General features: G+C 39.1%; 1 protein-coding gene across 3 annotated transcripts in view; it reads left to right on the forward strand.

The window, feature by feature from the left end:
* Positions 1-23,661, forward strand: part of Mtus2 (microtubule associated scaffold protein 2) — a 595,926-nt gene that overhangs the window by 6,528 nt on the left and 565,737 nt on the right. For all 3 annotated transcript variants that reach the window (XM_046454223.2, XM_046454224.2, XM_046454225.2), the window contains exon 2: positions 8,892-8,964. The gene's annotated coding sequence lies outside the window, so the exon portion shown is untranslated. The remainder of the gene's footprint in view (positions 1-8,891; positions 8,965-23,661) is intronic.

Raw genomic sequence — 23,661 nt, forward strand, 5'->3', positions numbered from 1 at the left:
AGTTTAGGAGAAGTAATCTCAAATCATCCAGAATTAATTGCTTTTGTACTAAGCTGTTTGAAATCACTCACTCAAAATAGCTTCTCGACACAGGCAATCTTTCCCTACCCACGAATATTTTATTCTCAGGTGGAAATTTTGTCATGTATTAAACCAAACACATATTTTTTTTGGTCCTAATTCTTATATTACAATCAGTTTACATTCAGAGGAAGTCAACTTGAAAACTGAAATCATGAAGCAGAATAATTTTAGTTGAAATTAACATCTCTAAACCTAATGCATTTTCTGTCGGTGTTCCATGGTTTCTTAGGAGGTTTGTATGGTGGACGTGCCAAACATTCCATTTAATTTCCTGAATAACACTAGTGAGATTTAAAAAAAAAAAAAACCCACATTGCATTAGTTTAATTGACAACTAGTAATGAATTTTTTTACTGAGTTACCTAACTTGTCTCTATTACTAGATTTATGAAGTTATTTTAGTGTAACTGCATCATTGTCTTACACCTCCAAACTCCGTACTGAAAGTCTTCTGCTAGATTTTAAGTTTATAATATTGAAAATAGCCCAAGATATTGCAATGGAATATAAATGTGAGAACTAGTTTCTCAGTTTGGTGAATTAAAAAAAAATGTGGTCTGAAAATCACCATTCTCCGGGTCAGCTCTAGGGGCTAACTCTGGCACTTGACTCGGGCACAAAGTTTGAGAAGGTACTAAAAAATTCAGAAATAAAACCTAAAATTTTAATGTAATTAATACAAATTTATGTAAAATATCTATAATGAACAAACTTCCAAAATTTTAATTGAAGCCAAGATTATATTGGAGCCTGACACCAAAGAAAAAAATAAGTAGGAACTGATCTCTCATTCTCTTGAAATTTTGATACTTTTCTCATCGTGGATTTTTTTTTGCTTTAATTTTGATTAAAAAAATATTGCATTCAAATATTGATCTCAGAAGCACATCTGTGATGAAGTAAAAGATATTCTGAAAATCCTCCCTATGAAACTGACCAAATTACATGCATGTACATATAGATTACAACGAATCCCACTATTATTTATAATTAAAATGCAATGAATAAAAAATTAATTAAAAATTCTTCTTCTGTACATCAGCAATGAGAAAACCAGTAAAAATAAAGATAAAGCTATTTTTTGAATTGTAAAATTAACCAAAAGCTTTCAACAATCTGAGGAGTATTTTTTCAAGAAAAAGGATTGAATCTCAATGAGAACAGTGAACTTTATGGCATTTAAACTCACCTTATTTCCATTCCCCCCCACCCCCCACTGCTCCATCTAGCAGTATCCATATGTTGAAAAATAACCTAGAAGGCATTCAAAGGGATGGAACAAATTTGCAGCTCTCTAAAAGCCCTGTTCTCAAGAAGTTGTTACTGTGTGGCCTGTCTGGCAGCTTTCTGAAAAACTTAATCCCTTAAGTTTGTTTTTATTTAACCTACCTAGAAACTCATTCTGTATGAATAGCCCTGAGGCATTTTTGTTGAAAAAAGTTATCAGCAACTGTTTCACATGTAAGTGCCTGAGGTGGTGGTGGCAGAATTTAACCAAAAAAATTTTTACAAGTTAAAACTGGGAAAGGAGATATCTAAGAAGCCTCTAAAAAACTTTGAAATAGTCCTTGGAATCTAGAAGGTTCAGGTGCTGGTGCATGTCCAGGAAAAACTAGCTGACATTGAAGCTCTGCACAAGTAGGAAGAAAAGATTAATGTAGAGTTGTAAACTGCCAATTGGGGTGTTGAAAACAGGTACCAACACACGCAGGCCCTCAGAAAAGATTGTAAGATATATTGGCCCAAGGTTTTAGAGATACCTCTCTGTCTTATCTTTTGCTGAACACTAATGTTAGACTTCAATAGCTGCACATGATGAAGAAAATAGATCTAAAATAATTACTCCAGGGAATTTGAAAACAGTAATAGGAACAACAAAAACAACAAATATAAACAACATTAAACCTTAGTGGGAAGGGTTGAATTTGATTTTTGAAGTTGTCATATTACTTAGAATCTGATTTTCAACACAAAATTACAGCATGTGTAAAGACATATGGAAAAGAACTATGCAGGGAAAGAAATAAAAAAAATATTCCTGAGAAACTTCAGATATTGGCCCCTTATTAGACAAATAATTTAAATCAACCATTATAAACAAATTCAAGGATCTAGGAGAAACCTCTTGTGAAAAACTAAAAAAAGTCTGAAAATGATGTCTCACCAATAGAATAACGGAAGAAAGATATTAAAAGTTATGAAGTTGAAAGGTTCAGTGATTAAAATGAATTCACCACAGAGACTTATCAGTAGATTTCAACTAGCAGAAGAAAGAATTGGCAAATTTGAAAATAGATTAATTGAAATTATTCAATTTTAGGAACAGAGACAAAAGAATAAATGAAAGTAGATAGAACCTCAGACTTATGAGTACCAATATATGCATAAATGGAAGATTCGGAAGGAGAAGAGAGAGAAAAAGAGAAAGAAAGACTACTTGGGAAGCGATGGTAAAACATTCCCCCAATTGCATTTAAAACATTAGTCTGCATGTTCAAGAAGCACAATGTACCCTGAGTATAAACACAAAGATATCCACACCCAGGTGCAAGCTGTCAGAAGTCAAGACAGAAAGCAACAAGAAGGAAGTGAATCATCACAAAAAGGAGATCCAAAATAAGATTAACAGCTGACATGTCATCTGAAATCATGGAGGCCAGAAGGTATTGGGATGATGTGTTCAAAGTAACTAAATAAAAGAAAATAGAGAATTATATATCCAGCAAAGTTATCCTTCAAAACAAAATTAAGATATCTCAGAAAAAAACTGAAAATTTGTCCCTGGAAGACTTTCCCTAGAAGAAATATTAAAGGAAGTCTTTCAGATTTTAATGAAAGGACACTAGCCAGTAACTCAAATCCGTAGGAAAAAATAAAGAGTGCCATTAAAGGTAATTAGATAGGTGAATATAATAGAGTATAAACCACAAGAAAATGAAATATTATATAATAAAAGAAAAAAGGGAATTAATATGGTATTCAGAAAAATATATATTTTATACAAAAGGAGACAGGAATAGCAGAACAAAAATACATAAGACCAATAGAAAACAAATAACAAAATGACAGATCTGAATCTTGCTATACCAGTAATTACATTAAGTGTAAGTGGAACTGGGCACAGGTGTTCACCTATAATCCTAGCTATTTGGGAGCATGAGGCAGGAGGATCACAAATTTGAGGCCAGCATTAACAGCATAGCAAGATCTTGTCTCAAAATAAAAAATTAAAAGGGCTGAGGATATAGCTTAGTGGTACAGCACCCCTATGTTAAATCCCAGTACTGAAACAAAACAAAGAATTGAAAAGAGAAATAGAAAATTTATCAACAATTGTTGGAGACTTTAATACCCCACTTTCAATAAAGAATTGGAACTAGCAGAATATCAGCAAGGAAATAGAAAACTAGAGCAACTCTATAAATCAACTGAAACTAACGATATATATACATATAGATACCATCTTATAGCAGAATACCTATTGTTCTCAAGTGCACATACGAAATTCTTTAAATAGATCACATATTAGGTTATTAGAACAGGTTTTGATGAACTTAAAAGGTTTTAAATCATGCAAAGTATATTCTCTGACCACATTGAAATATTAGAAAATCAATAGCAGGTAGAAATTTCAGAAATTCAGAAAATGTGGAAACAATACATTTCTAAATAACCAAGTTGTCAAAGAAGAAATAACAAGACAAAATGGAATATGTTTTGCGATGAACAGAAACAAAAATACACTATACTAAGCCATGCGGGAAGCAAATGAATCAGTACTTAGAGGGAAATTTTTGTTGTAAATGCCTGTGTTGGCAAAAGAGAGATAACTCAAATCAAAACCTCACTGAATTATACCTTCATTTTGTGAGGTATAAAAAGAAATGTAGACTAAACCCAAAATAAGCAAAGGGAAGAAAATAACAGTAAAGACCAAAGCAGAAATAAAAGAAGTAGAAAAACAACAGAAAAATCAATGAAAGTAAAAAATTTTCCTTTTGAAAAGATCAATTAAATTGAGAAACCTTACTGGTTAATAGAAAAAGAATGAAGACTTAGTTACTGAAGTCAGAATGAGTGAAGAAGAGAGATAAAATGCATTATGAAGGAACATGATGAATAATTTTATGCCAGAAAATTGGATAACCAAAACAAAATGGACGAACTCCTAGGAAGGACACACATTGCCAAACTGACTCAAGAAGAAATGGAAAATATGAAGTGACCTGTAACAAGAAAAAGGATTGAAATAATAGTAAAACATTGCCCACAAAGAAACACCCAGACCCAGGGGGCGTCTTTGGTAAATTCTGCTTAAAGAATTAAAAGCAGTTTTGCATAATCTCTGTCCCCAAATGGGAAAGGGGATAACATTTCTAATTCACTCTTGGAGGTTAATATAACTTTGATAACCAAAGACATGACAGAAAAAATGCAGATTAGTATTTCTTATGAATAGAGTTGCAAAAATCTGCACTAAATATCCCCAAACAGGAAACAGCAACTAAAATGATTATCCAACATTACCAAGTGGGATTTATCTGAGCAATGCAATATAAAAACAAGTGTAATAAACTATGTTAGTAGAATAAAGGACAAAAATCACATAATCATTTCAGTAAACGTGGGAAAATACTTGACAAATCCCTACAGTGCTTTATCATAAATACATTCACAAAATGAGGAATAGAAGGAAATTTCTTTAGTCTCAGGAAGGGCATCTATGAAAACAGGGCAGGAGCCTGTTTTTCCTTCTAAGTTCAGGAATCAATCAAGGATACCTCTCTTGTCACATTTATTCAGCATCAGGCTGGAGGTTCTAGCCAAGGTAATCAGGCAAGAAAAACATAAATGTCATCTAGATTAGAAAGAAAGAGTAAAATTGTATTTGCAGATGATAGGATCTTGCATACTATGAAAAATCCCAAGGGTTTCCACACTCTAATATAGACACACATACACACATTCATGCTCACTCACACAAGCCATTAGATCTAGTAAGTTCAGCAAAGTGGCAGGATACAGGAAGCATAAAGTCAATTGTGTTTATATGCACTTAAAGTGAACAATCTGTAAATTAAGAAAAAATTTCATGTGTAATAGTGTCAAAAATACCAAAATACTTAAGAACAAATGTAACAAAAGACCGGTGTCTTCAGTAGACAAATGTTGAAATGGAATTAATTAATTAAAATGTTGAAAGAAATTAAGGAGAACCTAAATAAAAGGAAGGATATATTTTTTTTGACTTAAAATTGTTAAGATACCAGTGTTTCCCAAATTGATCTATGTAATTCCTATAAAAATCACAATTGTCTTTTCCTATGTCCCCCTGAAATGTAACAAATCCATAATAGTCAATGCAAGACTGAAAAAGCAGAATAAAGTTGAAGGATTCATCACTATTGGATTTCAAAACTTACTACAAAACGAATTTAATCAAGACAGTATGGTACAATAGAATAATCTATACATTAGTGGTATATTATTGTGAGTCCAGAAATAAACCCTTGAACTTATGATTAATTGGTTTTTAACAAGGGTGATAAGATAGACTAGTGGAGAAAGAAGTTTTTTAAGAATGAAGCTAGAATGTCCACATGTGAAAGGATGACATTGATCTACTTCATACCAGGTTCAAAAATTAACTCAAAATGGCCATTGATCTAAATGTAAGAATGAAAATCCTAAAAGTCTTAGAAAAAACACGAGTAAATCTTCATATTACAGATTTAGGCAATGGTTTATTAGATATAACACTGAAAACTGAAATGATAGAAGAAAAATTATAAGAACTAGGTTTCATAAAAATCTCAGACTCGCTGGGCACAGTGTCACAGGCCTGTAATCTCAGCAGCTCAGGAGGCTGATACAGGAGGTTTGCATGTTCAAAGCCAGCCTCAGCAAAAGTGAGGCGAGGCACTAAGCAACTCAGTGAGACCCTGTCTCTAAATAAAAATACAAAATAGAGTTGGTGAGGCGGCTCAGTGCTTGAGTGTCCTTGAGTTCAATCCACAGGAAAAAAAAATCTAAAATGCTTTCCCTTCAGAGGGTATCAAGAAAGAAAACACATTCCACAGAACAGTAGAAATTTTTTTTTTGAAAATCATATATTTGCTATGAAATGAAATTTTCAGTTAGGGAACATCTAGTCCCCTAGCCTCCCATGCCAGCTCTCACGTTCTGCTGCTGGTGATGGTCTGCAGACCCTACATTGGTCACAGTGGTAATTCCCACTGGTCTATGGTTCCACTGTAGAAGGTTGACCAGTTGGTTCTCAGACTCTGGCCCTTCACAGAGCTCCCTTATTTAATTAGAAGCTGCATTTCCACCTCTGCATACGTAATCTTCACATACACAGATAGTACTTCTTAACTTTGTTCACATCCTTGTTTGATTTTTCTTTTATGTATATATATTTTTTTAGATACTGGGGATTAAACTCAGGGGCACTCAACCACTGAGCCACATCCCCAGCCCTATTTTGTATTTTATTTAGAGACAGGGTCTCACTGAGTTGCTTAGCACCTCACGTTTGCTGAGGTTGGCTTTGAACTTGTGATCCTCCTGCCTCAGCCTCCCCAGCTGCTGGGATTACAGGCGTGCACCACTGCGCCTGGCTGTTTGATTTCTTTAATAACATCAAATCAACTTGGCTCTCTTCTTTACAAGGGGTAGGGTTTTTCCAACTGGAATTCAGAGCTATTGTATTTGCAGTAGATCTGTATGACCACACTAAATAACAATAATAATAATAGTAATAATAATAATAATTTCATTTTCTGTTATTTTTAGTGACATTATTCAGCTTCTACTATTATTGATGCATTTACCTTCAATGTTACAGTGGTCTACCATAGATCAAAATACCTCTGGGTTAAGGGGAAAGTCACTATTGGAACAAAACAAAGAGCCTGTCTGTGCACGTCAGTTTGACTCTATTTCCATTTTCTTTTGTGGTCTTATTTAGGATTTTGACTAGACATGAATAAAGAGATAGGTTTCACCTAGGATGTCAACTTAGACTTTTGTCTCTCATCTGCATAGTCAGAAAGCTGATTTTGATCTTATTTTTAAATTAATTAATATATAATTAATTTAAAAAGTAGGGACTGAAACAAATGAATGGTCCTCAAAAGAGATCAAAAAGTTTATTTTGCTAGTGGGTGCTCTTTCATACAAAACCCACAAACAAAACAAACCTACGATGAATGGGCTGCTGATTGGCTGGGTCTCTTGGTGTGGGGGAAGTGATCTAAATCTATTCTTCCTCCTTCTCAGAAGGAAGTGCGTTTTGTGAACATACATTGGGTACTCCCCTGGCTTCTCTTCGTTGGCTTTTAGTTCCAGTAGGATTGTTTGTGCTGTGATGTACATTCATAGTGGTGGTGGTAAATCTTAAGGTAGATAGGCAACTAAGTACAGCTTTAGGAGTATAAAGACACAAACTGTCATAAAAGACATATACTTTCCTCACAAATGCTACTAGGGTAAGATATTTTGGAATTCTTGCTAGTATTAGGCTGAGTCATACACTCTCTTCATTCCATCTGGATGTGGTCCTAAACCTGCTTAGTTTCCTTGGGGTGGTGCGCTATATCCCCACCGTTGAGTACTGGCGGTGGGCTTCCTTTGCATCTTCCTCTGTCTGCCCCGGGTCCAGCCCTCACTTGGTGTGTTCTTCTTAGAGACCAGTGTTCTTCCTCTCACCTCTGCCTTGCAGGCATCAATCATCTCTTCTTTCTGCCATATTTATGCTCTTGGAAAAGTCTCTTCTATTGCAGGGAGGAAGCTGGGAGAGCTTTGTCGGTTAATTGGGACCAGAAGCAAAGAAAGAATTAAAAAGGGGCACATCAATCCCTTCCCTATTCTGGAGGAAATTCATTCGTTATCTTTTAGGTACCACTGGTGATAAACTGGAGTAACAGCAGTTAACAATACTCAGACTACTGATGCTGCTCAGAAAAATGATATATGTTGAGCATTAATTTTGAAAATCTAGTTTCATATTCACTGGGTTTTTCCAATTCTGTCTGTTTTCTGGTTTTAAAAATTATAAAATTGATATCATTAGAGGTGAAAAAATGGTTGAATATTGGCAATCTTTTATGACTCAGCCTAATACTAGCAGGAATCCCAAAATATCTTACCCTAGTAGCATTTGTGAGGAAAGTATATGTCTTTTCTATCGCTTAATGACCAATCTTTAGAGAAAAGAAGAGTGATTTTTGCTGTTTTTTTTTTCACATAAAACATACGTAAGAATCTAATTAATATTGATATTGTCCATATTGTAGGATTCATAGTTCCTCTGGTTTTTAATTTTTTCTGAGTTAGAAAAAAAATAACAGAATATAAATTTGGTACAGTTTAAGAAAATTAAGATCTACATAATGGATATGATTATTCATATGTCAGAGGTATACTTCCCCTGACAAAAGATGTGTCTTAAGTCCTTAAGATACTTCATTTATGTGGTGTATTTAAGAATCAGTTTTCAGATCATTAACTACTGGAGGGATTAAGATAGAAAGAAAATTGAAGTCATGTAATCCATTGAGGATTAATCTGAAAATAAGATTAAGTATCTCTAAAATCCTAGACTCAAACAGTGGAAAAAAATGGTGATTTTTATGAAACTAGTCCAACTCAGAAGAGTTTATTTGTGGTACAATTACAGAATGGAGCTAGAGACTTCTAAACTAACTTCAGTTTTCAGTGAGAAGTAACATAATGAAGTTACGGTTTATGCTTTCCTGAATCTTTGTCTTTTCTTCTAAGTTTTCCTGTGTCTTTTTCTTTTCAAGGTTTCCACAGCTGGATTGTCTACTAGGTCAAATTGTCACCAATGGCAGTAAAACTCGTTTTCGGGGGGTCAAGGTGAGTTTATGTGGAATTCTGCTTGATTTATTATTTCATTTGACTTGGGTCTGCAACTGCCTCTTAAATATTTTATGCTTCCTAGTGGTAGTTTTATTTTATTTGTTTGCAGTGCTAGAGATGGAACCCAGGGCCTTACACATTTTAGGCAAGGACTCTCTACCAGTGTGTTCCTCCCCCACCGGTAGCAGTTTTATTATAAATGATATTATTCATGAAATAAGTCAATGAAAATGAATTTTCTTTTGAAAGCTTAATTTCATTTTGCTTTTTTGAAAATGCGAGGAATACATTCAGTGACTGAAACCCAAGTTCAAACATCATGTTTTGTTAATGATTTTAAGTGTGTGGAGCATGCCTCTCCTAGACATCTCTTTCCCAGTGGTAATTAATCTTTTGCTGTAACTAAAGGTCATCATATTATTGTTAACATGGGCTTAGTAGATCAGTTGACAGAACTAGGACAAGAAGGTACTGTAGCACGTAGGGGCTTGCTGTGAGTGGGGGAGATACTTGATAACTGAAGGTACTAAGAAAAAGGCCAGATTGCAGAGGAAACCATTGCTGCCCAGGGTCCATCCAACTAAGGCTGGAGTAGTAGTGGCCAGCCAAGGTGACAGGGATTTAAGACATTTGAAAGGAGCTTTTCTGAGAGTCACCGCTAGCCCATATGTGCAGATGAGACCAAAGCACCCAAGACACTTTCTTTCCATCTACTGGGAAATTGTTGAACTGTATTATTGATTTTTAGAATAAGATGCTTCATTGCCATATACTAGAAAATGTAGCATAAATAATCAAATTACCATCTTTAATGTATCCAAGTTTTAAGAAAAATGTAAACAAATTTTAAAATAATAGAAAGGCTCAGGCTATCACTGGCACCCCCTTACATGTGGTACCCTTGCATAGTGCACAGCCTGAACAACCAGCTGGCCAGCTCTGCTTTGTTGGGATTCAACTCTCGAAAGACTCTAAAGAAGGGTCTTCATGTTGAATTCTGGTCTAGGGGCAGAGGATAGAAATAAGTTTTAGGTGTGGCTTTTATTGGAAACTGAGGTAGTTTGAAAGAAACTTAGCAGGTTTGCCCAAAAGGGGGTAGCCTGAGCATCCTAGGTGTAAAACTAGGGAAGAAAAGCTAAAACACTGTTTTAAACTAACTTTACGACTGATTTCTAGTTAGTGACCCATAGTGTATATATTCAGATTTCCCACACTGGAATCAAGTTGCCACCTGTGTGATGTTCTTCTCAAAGACTATTTACACTAGAACTTTTTTTTTTTTCCAGTAAAAGGGACTTGGCTTGCAGAATGTTGAGTGTGTTTACAGCAAATGGCTCTCCCTTACTTACACATTTTTGTAATTCATCTGCTTATAAAACAGAAAACTAGCATGTTGATGTTAATGCGGTGGCAACAGTAGCTCAGTAGATGCTGATGGACAAACACAGGGCGGGAGGGATGCAGCCATGTTTGGGGTCAGATATAGGGGGCAGTCAGAGTATGTGACTGCGGATTGAAAGTCATGGAGAGAAAAGAAACATCTATGGAAAAAGCGTCCTGCTGTGTGACTGGCGGGAGTCAGGTGGGGTGGTGGCTACGGAGCAGGGTGCTGAGGCAGTGGGGGCCCATGGTACTCAGGACTCACAGGGAGGAAAGAAATGACCAATGGAAAAGAAAAGACGTCTGCCTCCTTGGGTGCTGAGGACGGAACTGATCAGTGGGAAACTCCAGGGCCTCTTCTTGGTGGGACGGTTTCTCATTGTATTACCCAGGTCCCCTTATTCCCAGAAGGGCACCATTGTCTTAAGAACAACTTGGAGAACAGCCATCCCCCCCGTAAACACTGGTGTTGACCTGCTGTCCTCCTCCTCCTGACCCACGTCCCTTCCTCCTAGGAATATGATCAATGAGGAGAATCGCTTATGAAATTTAGGGTGAATGGCCCTGGAGTTATTTACATCTGAAACTTCCCCCTTTCTCTACCAACACAAAATCTAGACTTTGAAGTAAAAAAAAAAAAATCAAGCAGATTTTTTTAAAAAGTGAGAGGAAGGGACAGAAAGAAAGGGGAAGGCAGGATAAGGAAGGTTTATATTAATCAGCCCCCACCTCCCCCCCCCGCCCGCCATAATCGCTGAGCTTTCTGTTTTACTCTATGGATATGACGTCTGATTCTTTTTCCTTTGTCTGTAGAATACCATGAGAAAAGTGGGAATATGAAGACATTTTGGAGCTGATGTTTGTCACCTGTGATATTGAGCTAATAATTTTGTGTTCCATTTTTTCCTTACTTTTCAGTGGAGAGAATGATATTTGCTATTAGAAAACACTGAGGGAATATTTGCAAAAACATCAGCTTAATGAAAGTTAAAATGAAAAAAGAATGATGGATTTGATGATGATCTGGTGTTCTCCATATCACTGAGCTTCATAATTTTTGGATTGAAATATCTTATCACTATGTGGTCCAAATAATTGTCCTGATTATTTTTTTGAGAAGAGATTCTTTTTTTTTTTGGTGATTATATAAAGATATACCTGCTTGGCAGGAAGAGAGATTTCAAGGTAAACGGTAGCTTTTTAGAAAGGGAAGTTAGGGGGTTATTTTGCGATGGAGTCTGTTAGGTCCGTGGTGTCTTCAGCTTCCCGTGTGCTTAATGGACCAGGATGCCCTTGCAGTGCTCAAAGGCTAATGACCTCTGTCGTATAGTGAGTGCTCTTTGATTCCGTGTTGTGTTGACCTTAGAATACTCCTCATAGTTTGCTTCTTGCAACATCCTCTGAGACAGGTATTTCCATTTCCTGAGTGAGGACAGGTGGAGCTGGGGCTGCAGCCAGACCTATCTGTCACCAGCAGGCTTACTTGCCTCCTTGGACCCTGGACAAGTTCCACTCTTCAAGGTCTTTTTCATTTCCCCAGTTCTATGCATTTCAGACAAACCGGTCTCATCCCTCAGAACTACTTTAAAACTGAGCAGATAATTCTGTCATTAGAGGGTACCAGCTGAACAAGGCCAGGGTCATCCTAGACATAAATGCATGCCATGGAATGAGATGGGGAAAAGTTGTTGGTTGCAATATGTTTCCTAGAGACCTTAGAGATTTTTATGTGCTACATTTTTTTTTTTTTCCCTCCAAAGAAGGTCCTGCGCTTCTGAAATAGCTAAATGTCAGGACTGAAACACACTCAGATTTGGAGTATGAGAAGAAACCCAACAGTGTGTGTCAGTCTCTTTTGTCTGCTTTAAAATTGTCCTCAGTAATCACCTTACCAGGGTTTGGAGCCCATTATTTCAGAGAGGGTTAGGTTCATCTTTTTCTGATCCATCTTTTCCTTAGGCTAAAAGCACAGGAGAAGAAAAGACCAAACACATTTTAATATTTAAATCCACAGATCCAGAGCCCAGAATTTTAGGAAATTAGTTGGTGGGGAAAAGGGAGAGACAGAGTCAATAAATGTCACATGGGCGATTCTGTTATGATGATAGAAACCACACATAAGCTTCTTTGTTGTCCATTTTTAAATGGTTCATCAGGCGGTACAACTGTCCAGTGCTGCTCTCCTCTGTGCTCTGTTAACTAGCTGCCGTAGCGAGGAATTAAACCTTCCGTCTGTTGGATGCAAGGCCAGATTTTATTAAACTGGGTCATCAGGGCATACACACAGGAAGCTGGGTCACACTGGCACTGTGTCATCTTTGGTGATTAAATGGGTAAACATGCCAGCACACAAACAAAATGACTTCACTCCTACTAGTAGAAGCAGCTAGCAGGTATCTGGATGGGGTGTGATATTTGAGCACATGTCCTGTTAGTGATGAATTACATCAGGAACCTTGGGAGCGTTCCTGTGATACTCGTATGTCAAAGAAGTTCCTTGCATTTGAAATTATCACAGAAGTTCCAGAATTATAAATGAATGGGTTATTATTTAAGTGTTTTACAATTTATTGCTTCAACTTGCACATTTTTAATACAAGGTAGATTCCCCCACTGCCTCCTTTTAGAAACATGGGGAGCCTGAGCCGACACCAGCTGCTTGGCAGTGGTTTCCTGGGGCAGAAGCTTGGGATTTTGCACAGGGAGATCAGTTGGAGATCCGTTTATAGTTTTGCTTTTGAAGGTTTAGCTTGGTTCTATCTAGTGATAGGAAAATGAACCAAATGACTTTTTAAAAAATGGCTTTTTTAAGATCTGCTTTTGCCTGAAAAGGATTTTGTATTTAATTCTTCATTATATTTATATAGTGGGTTGTTGTGCTTAGCATACTGATTTTTTTAAATGCTCTGAGTGCATGTGTGAGAGATTTATGTTAAGCTTCTAATATAGGGATGTATCTCGTAGATGCCGAGAGAAAAAAATTGTTTTGCTTTATGGAGCTGGGGATGGAACCCATGGTCTTGCCATCCTAGGCAGGTGCTCTACCACTAAGCTACATCCCCAGCACTGAGACAGCTTTTTTCAGAAGTAGCTGTGGAGCCCTTGTGGCTTGGGGAGCAGGGCGGTCTCCTGGCGAAGGATGCAGCATTCTCTGATCTCGCTCCTGCACTCTACACTCGTCACTGGGTTGCAAGCTTTATGAGGGCAGGGATTTTTGCTAACATTTTACTAGCATTTTGATCAATGAATGCATGATATGTTTTGGGCACTCGGAAAATGTTTCTGGGCTCTGGCATTTTGTGGTGTTTGACCTTGCGTATGTTACAGTTTCTTTACCTTAAAATGGGATGGCAGTTGCTCTGTGTTATCATGGAGCATTACTATAGCTTCATAGATCTCTGAGGATCCCATGAGATAACAAGGGAGAACACCCAATAATAATATAACGCTTCCTGATGCAAAGTAAATGCCACTTTTCCCTTCTGAATGAAGCCAAATTTAAGTCTCCTTTAAGAAGTTGACATTTCTAGACTATCTTGCTATTTCCTTTTAAAATCTGTGCGTTTTTTCCCCCTCCTCCTTCAGAATAGGGCATATTTAATAGTCCTGTGAAGGAGTCGAGCTACCTGTGTTACGATGTGGCCTTGTGGAGCACATTGAGGCTTTTACGTAACCGTGCCCATCTGATCCAGTTTGTTAATGACCTGATAGTCTCAAAAATGGAAGCCACATGAGAGATCGTGGGGGGTGGGGGAATCTAAACTACGTTTTTAAGGTCTGCCAATCCGGGACAGCTTTCTCCTCAAGAGTTTAAAGGAACAGTAGTGCTCCATAATAACTAAGACACATGAAAGAACTGGATTGGAAAAATTAGGCTAATTATAAATTCCAAGATGCGCTTTGGTTCACTGGAATATTTTCACATGCATCAGAACAGACAGATATCATCTTCTGAGTCCATCCAGTCAAAAGCTGTATGTGTCCTTTCAATATGTTAGTGCTGTTTTCTTCTTTTTCTCTTTGGGAGAAATTAAATTCTCTGGGTAGGTTCATCTCCACAGATGGTTATAAATGTGTGAATAATATACCACTTGTGGTGCATTTTTAATAGACTGTTTGTCAGAAGAACTCATGTTTTCTTCCACTTCATGTAGAAGCAGTTCTTGTTATGCATTCAGAAAACAAAGCCGTCTTTCATTTTGTTTTTAAAATGTACACTTAACTAAACCAATTAATTTTAATAGGAAAAGAATATTAGAACTCATGCTGTTCCTTAAAGGTGGACATAACAAAAATGGTAGTCTGTTAAACGCACCAATTCATCCCAGCTCCAGAGCACTCCATCATACCCCGAATGGTAACTCCTGTACCTGGTGCCATAGTCATTTGCAGACGCGTCCTTTCCTCATTTGACACATGGTTTTTCAGAAGTGCAATCTGTCTTATTCACCCCCAGTGGTTTTTTTTTTTTTTTTTGCAAAGTGCGTTACACATCATGGGGCTCAATAAATACTTGGTGCATGAGTAAAGATTCTCTCAGTAGAGCACGGAGGGCTGGATCTGTTGTTTTTGGTTCTCCTGGTGTAAGATGGGGATGGTGTAGAAGAGTTTGTGTTCTTGTCAAATCCTGGCTGAGCTGTTGTACTATATTATATTTAGAAAGGCAAGAAGCTTGCTCAAAAATCACCGGAGGTTAACTTCCTTTGTGAGGTGGGAGGATATTGAAGTTGGCAGGAACGATTTGGAATTTCTGCTAATAAAGTCAGCATCACTTGAGGTTTTCTTGTTGGTTCTATTGCAAATGAGAATATGCAGATGAGGGTGGAGTCTAAGGTTTTACCTTCCAGAGAAAGACAGGGCTCTGATTTGGGGTCTGTCAATAGGAAGGCAGAAGGAAGGTTGGTGGTCCAAAGGAAAAAGCAAGATGAAACACAAGAAAGTGCTCAGTAGAATCTGGCCCAGATTAGAGTCTGAGGACACTCAGGGTAGCTTTGACTTTCAGGTCTTCTTTTGATTTTGTCACGCTCCCTCTCCGTCTGTTATTTGCCCCTTGTCTTTCATTGCTCTGGCGAATGATCGGGAATTGATAAGGAGTTGGCAGAGTGGTTTTGCAGGTCAGACCTCATTTCTTCCTGGACATGGACTAGTTCCTCCATCTGTGACTCTCTTGTTAGCATCTTCCTGAACTTCCTTCCATCCTTGGCTTTTCAACACTTGCCAGGCGCATCTCCCACTGGGGCTCTGTTGGAAGAAACAGTCAGCAGCCCTGAAGATTGACACCATCCCAGCCTTAGTCTTTTTAATGCTGGTTGGGCCCTGCATAGCTGCAGCATCCAGGTGCCCATCATCTGCAAAGCTCAGCCTGGAAGGAGAGTGGGCAGGAGAGTGGCCAGGCCTGCTTGCCAGGACACAGACGGGCATTTACCTGGGCTTCTTGCCTCTGCTGGCCTCAGCCTCCTGTTGTCTGACCTCATGTTTAAGTCCAGCAGATGCCCTGATTCCTTAGCAGGGGTACAGGACACACTCTGTGTCTTATCCATATTTTCTGCTACATTTTTCTTTTTAAGTTCAGGTATTTAAGTATTTTTGGAATGCTGCTTTGGGCTATTCAGTATACTAGATGCTATAAGAATATAAAAAGGAAAAAAAGATGGTTCCTGCTTTCTGAGAATTTTTGATTTAATGGACTAGCCCAATATGTAACAATTTCAGAAGACTGGCTGAAAGGAATATTAACGGGGAGGCAGAAAGGTGGGACTCACAAGCCCCCTTTTCCTTCTTTCTGCCAAACTTGCTCATGGCTAGTATGCTTGGGGAGTCAATCAGTCTTGGCTTAATACTGGTTTTTATATCTGTAGTACTGGATGGCAATGATTGCTGTTCTGGAAAATAATTGTAGATACTATAAGAACACTAATAGTCAAAAGGAGTAAATTATACTCGGTTAATGGTCCCCAGTATGATGGGGAAAGAAGACTAATAACATGAAAGTTTTTGCAGTAACAATAGGTGGTGATTGTTGAGTTTAAAAGAAAATTAGTCACAAGAGTCTTCCAGTAGACATTCCTAGTAATGATATTTTATAATATTCCTGCTTCATTTCCTTCCCTCTGCCATTGATGGAAAAAATATCTTTGGCCTCAGTGGTGTAGATTTCCACCTGGAGTGATTTTGCTTCCTCTCCAAGTGGGCTCTTGGCACTGCCTGGAGATGCTTTGGTTCTCGTAAGTGGGGAGGTGCTTTGAGCATCCAGTGAGTGGAGGTCAGGGAGGCTGCCCATCATCCTCTCATGCATAGTTTTTTAGACCCCCCCGCTAAAGAAATTTCTGATCCCCAAGTGTCAGTAGTACCAAGGTTAAGAAAGCCTAGTGTGGATGAGTAGGCTGTAGTACTCATATTCAAGAGAAAAAATTCCAATATCCCAAATCACGTGTGCCCATAAAGACAGAAAAAAACTTGGACCACGTGGGTTGGAGGGCGAGGTGGGAGGTAGGAGATGGTAGTGATCTTTCCCAGTTGGCCTCTTTTATTTTATTTTGGATTTCATGACATGGTTTCCTTATACCAACTTTGCTTTTGTTATTTAATTCATAAAATCAGTTGTTTTGATGATTGCTTAGGTGTTTTGGAGAACTTTACTAACACATCTCTGTGTCTGGCACAGACCCTGTAACATGATCCACAATTCATGTATATTGGTCTGGCAAATGTACAAATACATCATTGCACATGTTCCTGGAGATAGTAGCATTTTGTTTGTTTTTCCAAATACTCCTCTTCTACTTTTACAATTATGTAAATGAAACATGCTTCCGGAGTTCAGGAAAGGGACTTTCAAGATGTAAAGTGTTAGTTAGGTCAGTAAAAATAGGATACCTGCTCTCCAAAAGGGCATGCTAGAAAGTGTAGCAGTTGATTTGATCAGCTTGCTGGAAAGCTGAACAGGCAAAACCATGGCAGACGTTCATGAAAACCCACTCGGTCTCGAGCCACAGAGGAATATGCTGTAAGCAAACAGCTGTACCAAAAAGCAAACTCAACACAAACCTATAATAGGAAAACACGCAGGCATGATACAAATTCCTTAGAGGGAATGGGAGCTTAGATGAACAACAGCAGAACCAGTGGCCAGGAGCACAGACTGGTGCATTGAGAGCCAGCTTGGACAGCACCTCATGCTGCCCTGTGGACGCCGTCTGGTTCTGGTGGGAGGTGTGTGTGTGGGGGAAGCTGGTCCCCTGCTCTTGCCAGTTCTCTCTCTTACCTTTTCCTGCAAGCACTCTTTGCTTCAGCCAGATTTCCCTGCTTCTTCTCCGCATGAGATCCTGCTGCCTCTGTGTTTGCTCACAACTTTCCTCTGTGCAGTGTGCTATTATCTTCTGTCTCTTCTCTGCCTCTCAGTTTTATTTTACAAGGCTCAGCTCCAATCCTGTACACAAAGGGCATAGGAGTTGAGTCTTCCCAAGTTTTCCTACATCATAAATGGTTTACAGTCTGAGTTCTCCCTCTTGTGCCCACCCTAAATTTAGGAAACTACTGGAAGTCATGGTTAATTGCTGGGACTCATAGGTGTGAGGTGTGTGTCAGCAACAAAGAGGTGGGTAAAGATAAGAATAACACCAGGAAGATCCATTCCATAAACCTCAGATGCTGGGCTGGGGCACAGCCCTTTGGTAGAGAGCTTCCCTAACAGGCAAGTCCGCAGGTTCAATCCCCAGCATGGGGGAAGGAAAGGTGGGTGCAAATTCACCTTTATTGGTTATTGGAGCAGGCATAAGGACAGGTGAGCCTCTCCCTCCAGCAGGAGCCCATTGGATGAATGTACAGCACTCTGCCAACTAGCTTAAGACAGGAGAGGAAGTTCTGTCTCAAGACAGGAGGAGGAGTTACAACTTGCCTGAAAACTCCAGACCTAGAGACACAAAAAATGTAAATGCTGTCCTAACATGAGACAAACATGATGAGATGACTTCTTTCAATCACATCTCATTCCCTTTGATTTGGATCCTATCTTTTTTTTTTTTTGGATACAGGAGGAATCAAGTCAGAGCACGTTTTCCTAGGGTCCATGTACAACATGAAGGCATGTGTACCTCTTGCTGTGCTCTGGCTTCAGCAAGCTCAGGGAGAGAGGCCAGGCTTTGCAAATTGGGTGAGGCATTCTGTCAGTATCACCAGGGATCCTCTCCCCAGATTCAACTCACAACTTTGCAATATTGTGTAACATTCCCAACAACAGTGGGTGTTGATCCTCTCTATTTACAAAAGCAATATTAAAATCATAAATTGCCCAGAGGGCATGCTTAACATTAAAGTCTTAAACAGTAGAAGGGAGAAGGGACTTGTAAAAATGAAGTTTAATTTTGCTAAGGAGAACTTTCATTCTTCATGCAGCATTTCTTAAAGATGTCTTTACACCATCCTGGAGACCAATCTTTAGACAATTGATTCATTTTACAGCAGAGCCTCAGACAGATATATTAAAATCAAAACCTCATGCTGGGTGTTAAATTTTCATGATCGTACCTGTCCTTATTACAATAATTTGTTCTATTCCTATGATATCATTGGGTAGAGAAAATTTACCTTGATTTTTGCATTCAGAATATTCAGTTGCCTATTTACTGTGGTTTCATTTATTTTTAGATGACAATTTTCCTGTTTTGTGAGCAGCTGAATGTATCTCTCAGTTGCCAAGGAGGAGGGGAATGTCACTATTAACTGAGGATGATCATTTATTTGCAAGTTAAAAATGTATTCTGAAAAGGATGGACGTTTGCTCTTCCCTGAAGCTTGCTCGTTCCCTGAAGGCTGGGAGCATTTCAGAGAGCTGTTTCTGTGCTGTTTTGTTTTTTGTCTTAGTAGTGAGGCTTGTATTTATGTTGGCATAGGGAATAGAGAAAGGTGATCAAAAATATCTAAAGTGGATCTGTGAAAAGTAAGAAACCTGTTAATGTCTGTTTAATTTAAACACAGGGTAGTGATTCTGAAGGATTCTAAGTTGTGTCAGAAAAATTGCCATTGTGTAAACATATACACTTGGCCATTGACTTCAGTGAGGTTCATCTTAAATGATCAAGGGTGTTCAACACTTCGGTGCTGCTGATCTGTAGAGAAAAGAAGTCTGAGCACTTCTTCCAATCACGTCTCATCAGATTCATACATACATGCACACAAAATGATGCATTGAATGACTACTATATGCAGCTGTCAGGGATACAGAGATAAAGACTCTCAGCTCCTGGGGGCCAAGAACCATTAATATTAAAGTCTTAAACAGTAGAAGGAAGAAGGGACTTGTAAAAATGAAGTTTAATTTTGCTAAGGAGAACTTTCATTCTTGGCCCCCAGGAGCTGAGAGTCTAAGAGAAGATACAGAAGGGTGGTGAAGCACGCATGAAGGCTATGACCAGGTTTCAGAGGCATGCACAATTCTAGAGGATTTCTTTAAAAAACAGTCCAACTTACAAAAAGAGAATTTGGTAGAGAGATGAATGCATATTTCAAAGGGCCATGTGGGTAAGGGACCCTCAAGTGTCAGCTTCCCTTTGGCCTTGTGAGATGTATGCGGAGGGGTTAGGAGCACTTGAGTGGGACCTAGTGCTTCTCTCTGGACCATGGGCACCACTTTGTGAAGAGGCAGCACTGTGGGGCGCTTCATTTCTACTCTGGTCCCCCTAAAGTGTGTTTTACACACAGCAGCTTGTGTGAGCCTTTACAACCCAACTCAGATAACGTCACTTCCCGCTGTGCTGGTTTTCCACCACGCTCAGAATCAACCCCCACCCTCCTTCATCTTCTCCTCCTTGCTCCTCATGCGCCATCCCCTGGCTTCCTTGCTGTTCTGGGAGCTGTCAATCATTTTTCTGCATCAGGATTTGCACTTTCTGTCCCCTGGATGCAGGATTCCTCTCCATTTTCAGCATAGGTCTGATTCCTTTGCTGCCTTTCCCTTCTGCTATGGTTTGGATAATTGCCCCCATAGGTCTGTCTGTTCAAGACTGGATCTCCAGGGTGGCACTTTTGGGAGATATTGTGGACCTTTAAGGATTGGGTCCTTATGGGAAGTCCTGAGGTCATTGGGGAAGCCCTTTAAGAAGACCCTAGGACCTCAGCCTCCTGTCTCTGCTTCCTGACTGACGAAGTGAATGTTTTGCCTCCACTTACTCCCACCATGTGCTGCTTCACCAGAGGCATAAAGAAATGGAGTCACTTGGTTATGAACTGGAAGCTCCAAAATCAAGAGTTAAACAATCATTTTCTCTTTATAAGTGAATTGCCTTGTATTTCATTATGGGGACAGAAAGCTGACTAGTGACATTATGTCCTTCTTAAGAGGGGCCTCTCTTGACCATGATATCTGGAGCATCTCTGTGTTCTCTGCCCTCTTTGTTTGATTCCTTTTCTTTGGAGCATCATCACCAGCTCCATAGTCATTTGTTTGTCTCCCCAACTGGACCGGAAGCTCTGGGAGGATGCCACTGACCTCTGGCTCTCTGCTACGTCCCCTGCACTTAGGCAGGTTTGGCACATAGGAGGCATTTGTTAAATATGTGCTAGATGAAGATGTGAATAAAAGGATGGAGAACTTTGGTATGGGGACAGTAGTTGGGAAGTCTGTCCTCTGTGGCTTGACAAAGGGGAAGTTAGGAATCTCAGTGTCTTGAAAGGTGAAAAATATGTTTTTTTCCCTGTCAACATAAATTTATACAACTTTTAAATTCTTCAGAAAAAATTTACCTCCCAGATTCCTATAAAAACAGACAGCATCCAAATAGGTCTGACTATATTATCATTAACACCTATATTAAATGTTCTGTTTAGTTTCCAATGCTTGCATTTCCCATCTGGTTAGAAGAGATATTAAATTTGAGGAATGGGAATGGGAGGAAAAAGAGTGTGTGTCTAGGGGCTTGGGGAGAATGTAATTTCCAAGACATTAAAACAATTCTACCTACTTTTTTTCTCCCACTGATTAAGCATTTGTTCAACATTTTGAAAAGGCGTTCAATCATGAAAGTAGCAGCATTTTGGAAGGTGGATGTGCTCTGCGCTTCTTACCGTCAGCCTCTTCTCCAGGATGGCAGTGTTCAACCTGGGTGCTCTGGGAAGGCTCATCAAATTCCTTTGGGGATGGATGATGAAACCAGAACTAAGCTTTATCGTATTTTGCTGTGAAGACTGTCACAGACAGCTTCACTTGGTTGCCTGGAACGTTCTGAACTGAGGTGCCCAGGGGGAGCTCACAGGGGACTCATCATATGGAGCAGAAACAGCAACACCTTCACCACCTATACCTGCAGTGTATGTGTATGGGGTTAAATAGATTCTCAAATGATCATATCTAGCTTTAACTAACTTATAAATATACATAGTTAGAAATATAAGAACAATAATAATCTAATCATATGGACAAAAAGTTGGCTACAAATTCCATGTTACCAAGAAGATTATTTGGAATGTAGATGTAGTAGCTGTTAAGGCAACAGAACTGTGTCTTTTCCTGACCACATAGTGTGTCTTGTTAAGTTAGTTGCTGGTCAGAATGTATGTTTATTCAGTGTGTAAGTAAGCAAGTGTGCATATATCAGGGATGCAGGCTCACAGCTTCTTACCATTAGGGGTGTCCATTCAAGAAAGCTTAACTTTAATTGCTCAAGGCTCTTGCTATTTAAAGGAGGCATCATCTGGGAATTCTTTAGACATACAGTCTTTAAGGCCTCTTCCCAGCCTTCTAGAATCGGAACCCACAGCTCAATCTTCCCAGGTGATGTGGGCTCACGTTGTTTGGGAATGCCTCCTCTGTGCATCCTCCCCATAAGAAATTGTGGAACCAAACAGGGGTGGTTTTGAATTCCAGTTGTTATTTTTAACTTGACCTTAGGCATCATACTACACTCCTATACCCTGTTTAGAATTGAGACCCTCCTGCCTCCCCTCAGGGTGGTAAGGATGGTGTACACGTGTAGCATCCTCAGAGATGCTGTTCCATCTCTCCTTCTCCCTCTGTGAATGCATTGGAAAGGGACAACTCGCCCTCATCTTTGTATTTCCTGGTCTTTAATTTTTTTTTTTTTTGCTCATATATTTCCTAAAGGTATCATGAAAAATTGTGTAGACCATCATGTTTGAAGAGGTTATACTGAAAGTTCCATCATTAGTATACAAAGTTGCAAAGTAATTCCTCCCTTATTGTAAACATTAACATCATTTTAAAATTAACACAGGTTCTGGTTATATCACTGTTTTCAGTCTAGCTAGTGGAACCCAGATACCAGGCCATGCAGTGGGCCCTTGATGGGAGGTGGGGGATCTTCCTTCATCCTTTTGACCAGTTCCCTGAACTGACTCCCTGCACTGACTGCCTAATTCAGTGGACTCTGTTTTCCCTGATTACGTTCTGCCTGATAGCTATGCCAATCTTTATTGATATATCAGTATGTACTATTGTTCTGTTGATCCTTGAAGATTTTAAACCCGTAGGAGGATTGGGAATGCAGGAAGAATGCACTTCTCTTTAAAACATGGAAGAAGGGCAGTTATGAGGAGGAAAGAGGTTTCCAAGCAGAATGGTGTTGGGAAAAATTGCAAATAGAAAGATAAGGACTTGTAAGTCAGTTCCTTTACAGGTAACCCTTGAAAAGTCTTTGTGAGCTACATTTTGAAGATTGCTGTGTTGCAAAGCAGGGATATTGCAGATTTAGGCACATAAGTGTTATGTTGATTGAGTGGATGGCCACCTATGTACCAAAGTCCCAGACTGTCTAGAAAATCTGTGGTGGTGATAGGCCCCAAAGTAGCCAGCTAAGTGAAATGCAAGTTCAGTCCTACACATCTGAGGCTGCAGTTTGTAGTTGACTGAGTAGATCAGGCTGCCAGAGGAGCAGACGGATCTAGGAAGCCCAAGCAATAAGGGGCCATCAGCTGAGAGCAGAGCAGGGCTCCTGTTCTCACTCTGCCAGCAGCGACAGCAGTGTTGCTGATGTTTGCAGTTGTGCACATCTGTGGCTTTGCTTTGGAATGCTGCCACTTATCTGGGGAAATCTCTTTGACAAATTTGTTTACCGAATATTAAAATATGCATTTATTGACTAGCCAACGGCTATGGTTTGGATATGGTTTGAGCCCCGTTGTGAGGTTTTGAGAGGGTAGAAACTTAATCCAACTATGGTGCTTAGAGGTGAGGCTTTTAGGTAGCAGTTAGGATTCAATAAGGTCATCAGGGTGGAGCCCCTATGATTTCTAAGATGAGAGAGAAGGGGGAATGGGGAACGTGGGGACACATAGTTTTTCAAACTTCCTGTCTCTTGCCAT

Source organism: Marmota monax, unplaced genomic scaffold (assembly GCF_021218885.2).
Source record: "Marmota monax isolate L192 unplaced genomic scaffold, Marmota_monax_Labrador192_F-V1.1 WCK01_AAM20220418_F8-fsc00011, whole genome shotgun sequence".
In the NCBI taxonomy this organism is placed as follows: domain Eukaryota; kingdom Metazoa; phylum Chordata; class Mammalia; order Rodentia; family Sciuridae; genus Marmota; species Marmota monax.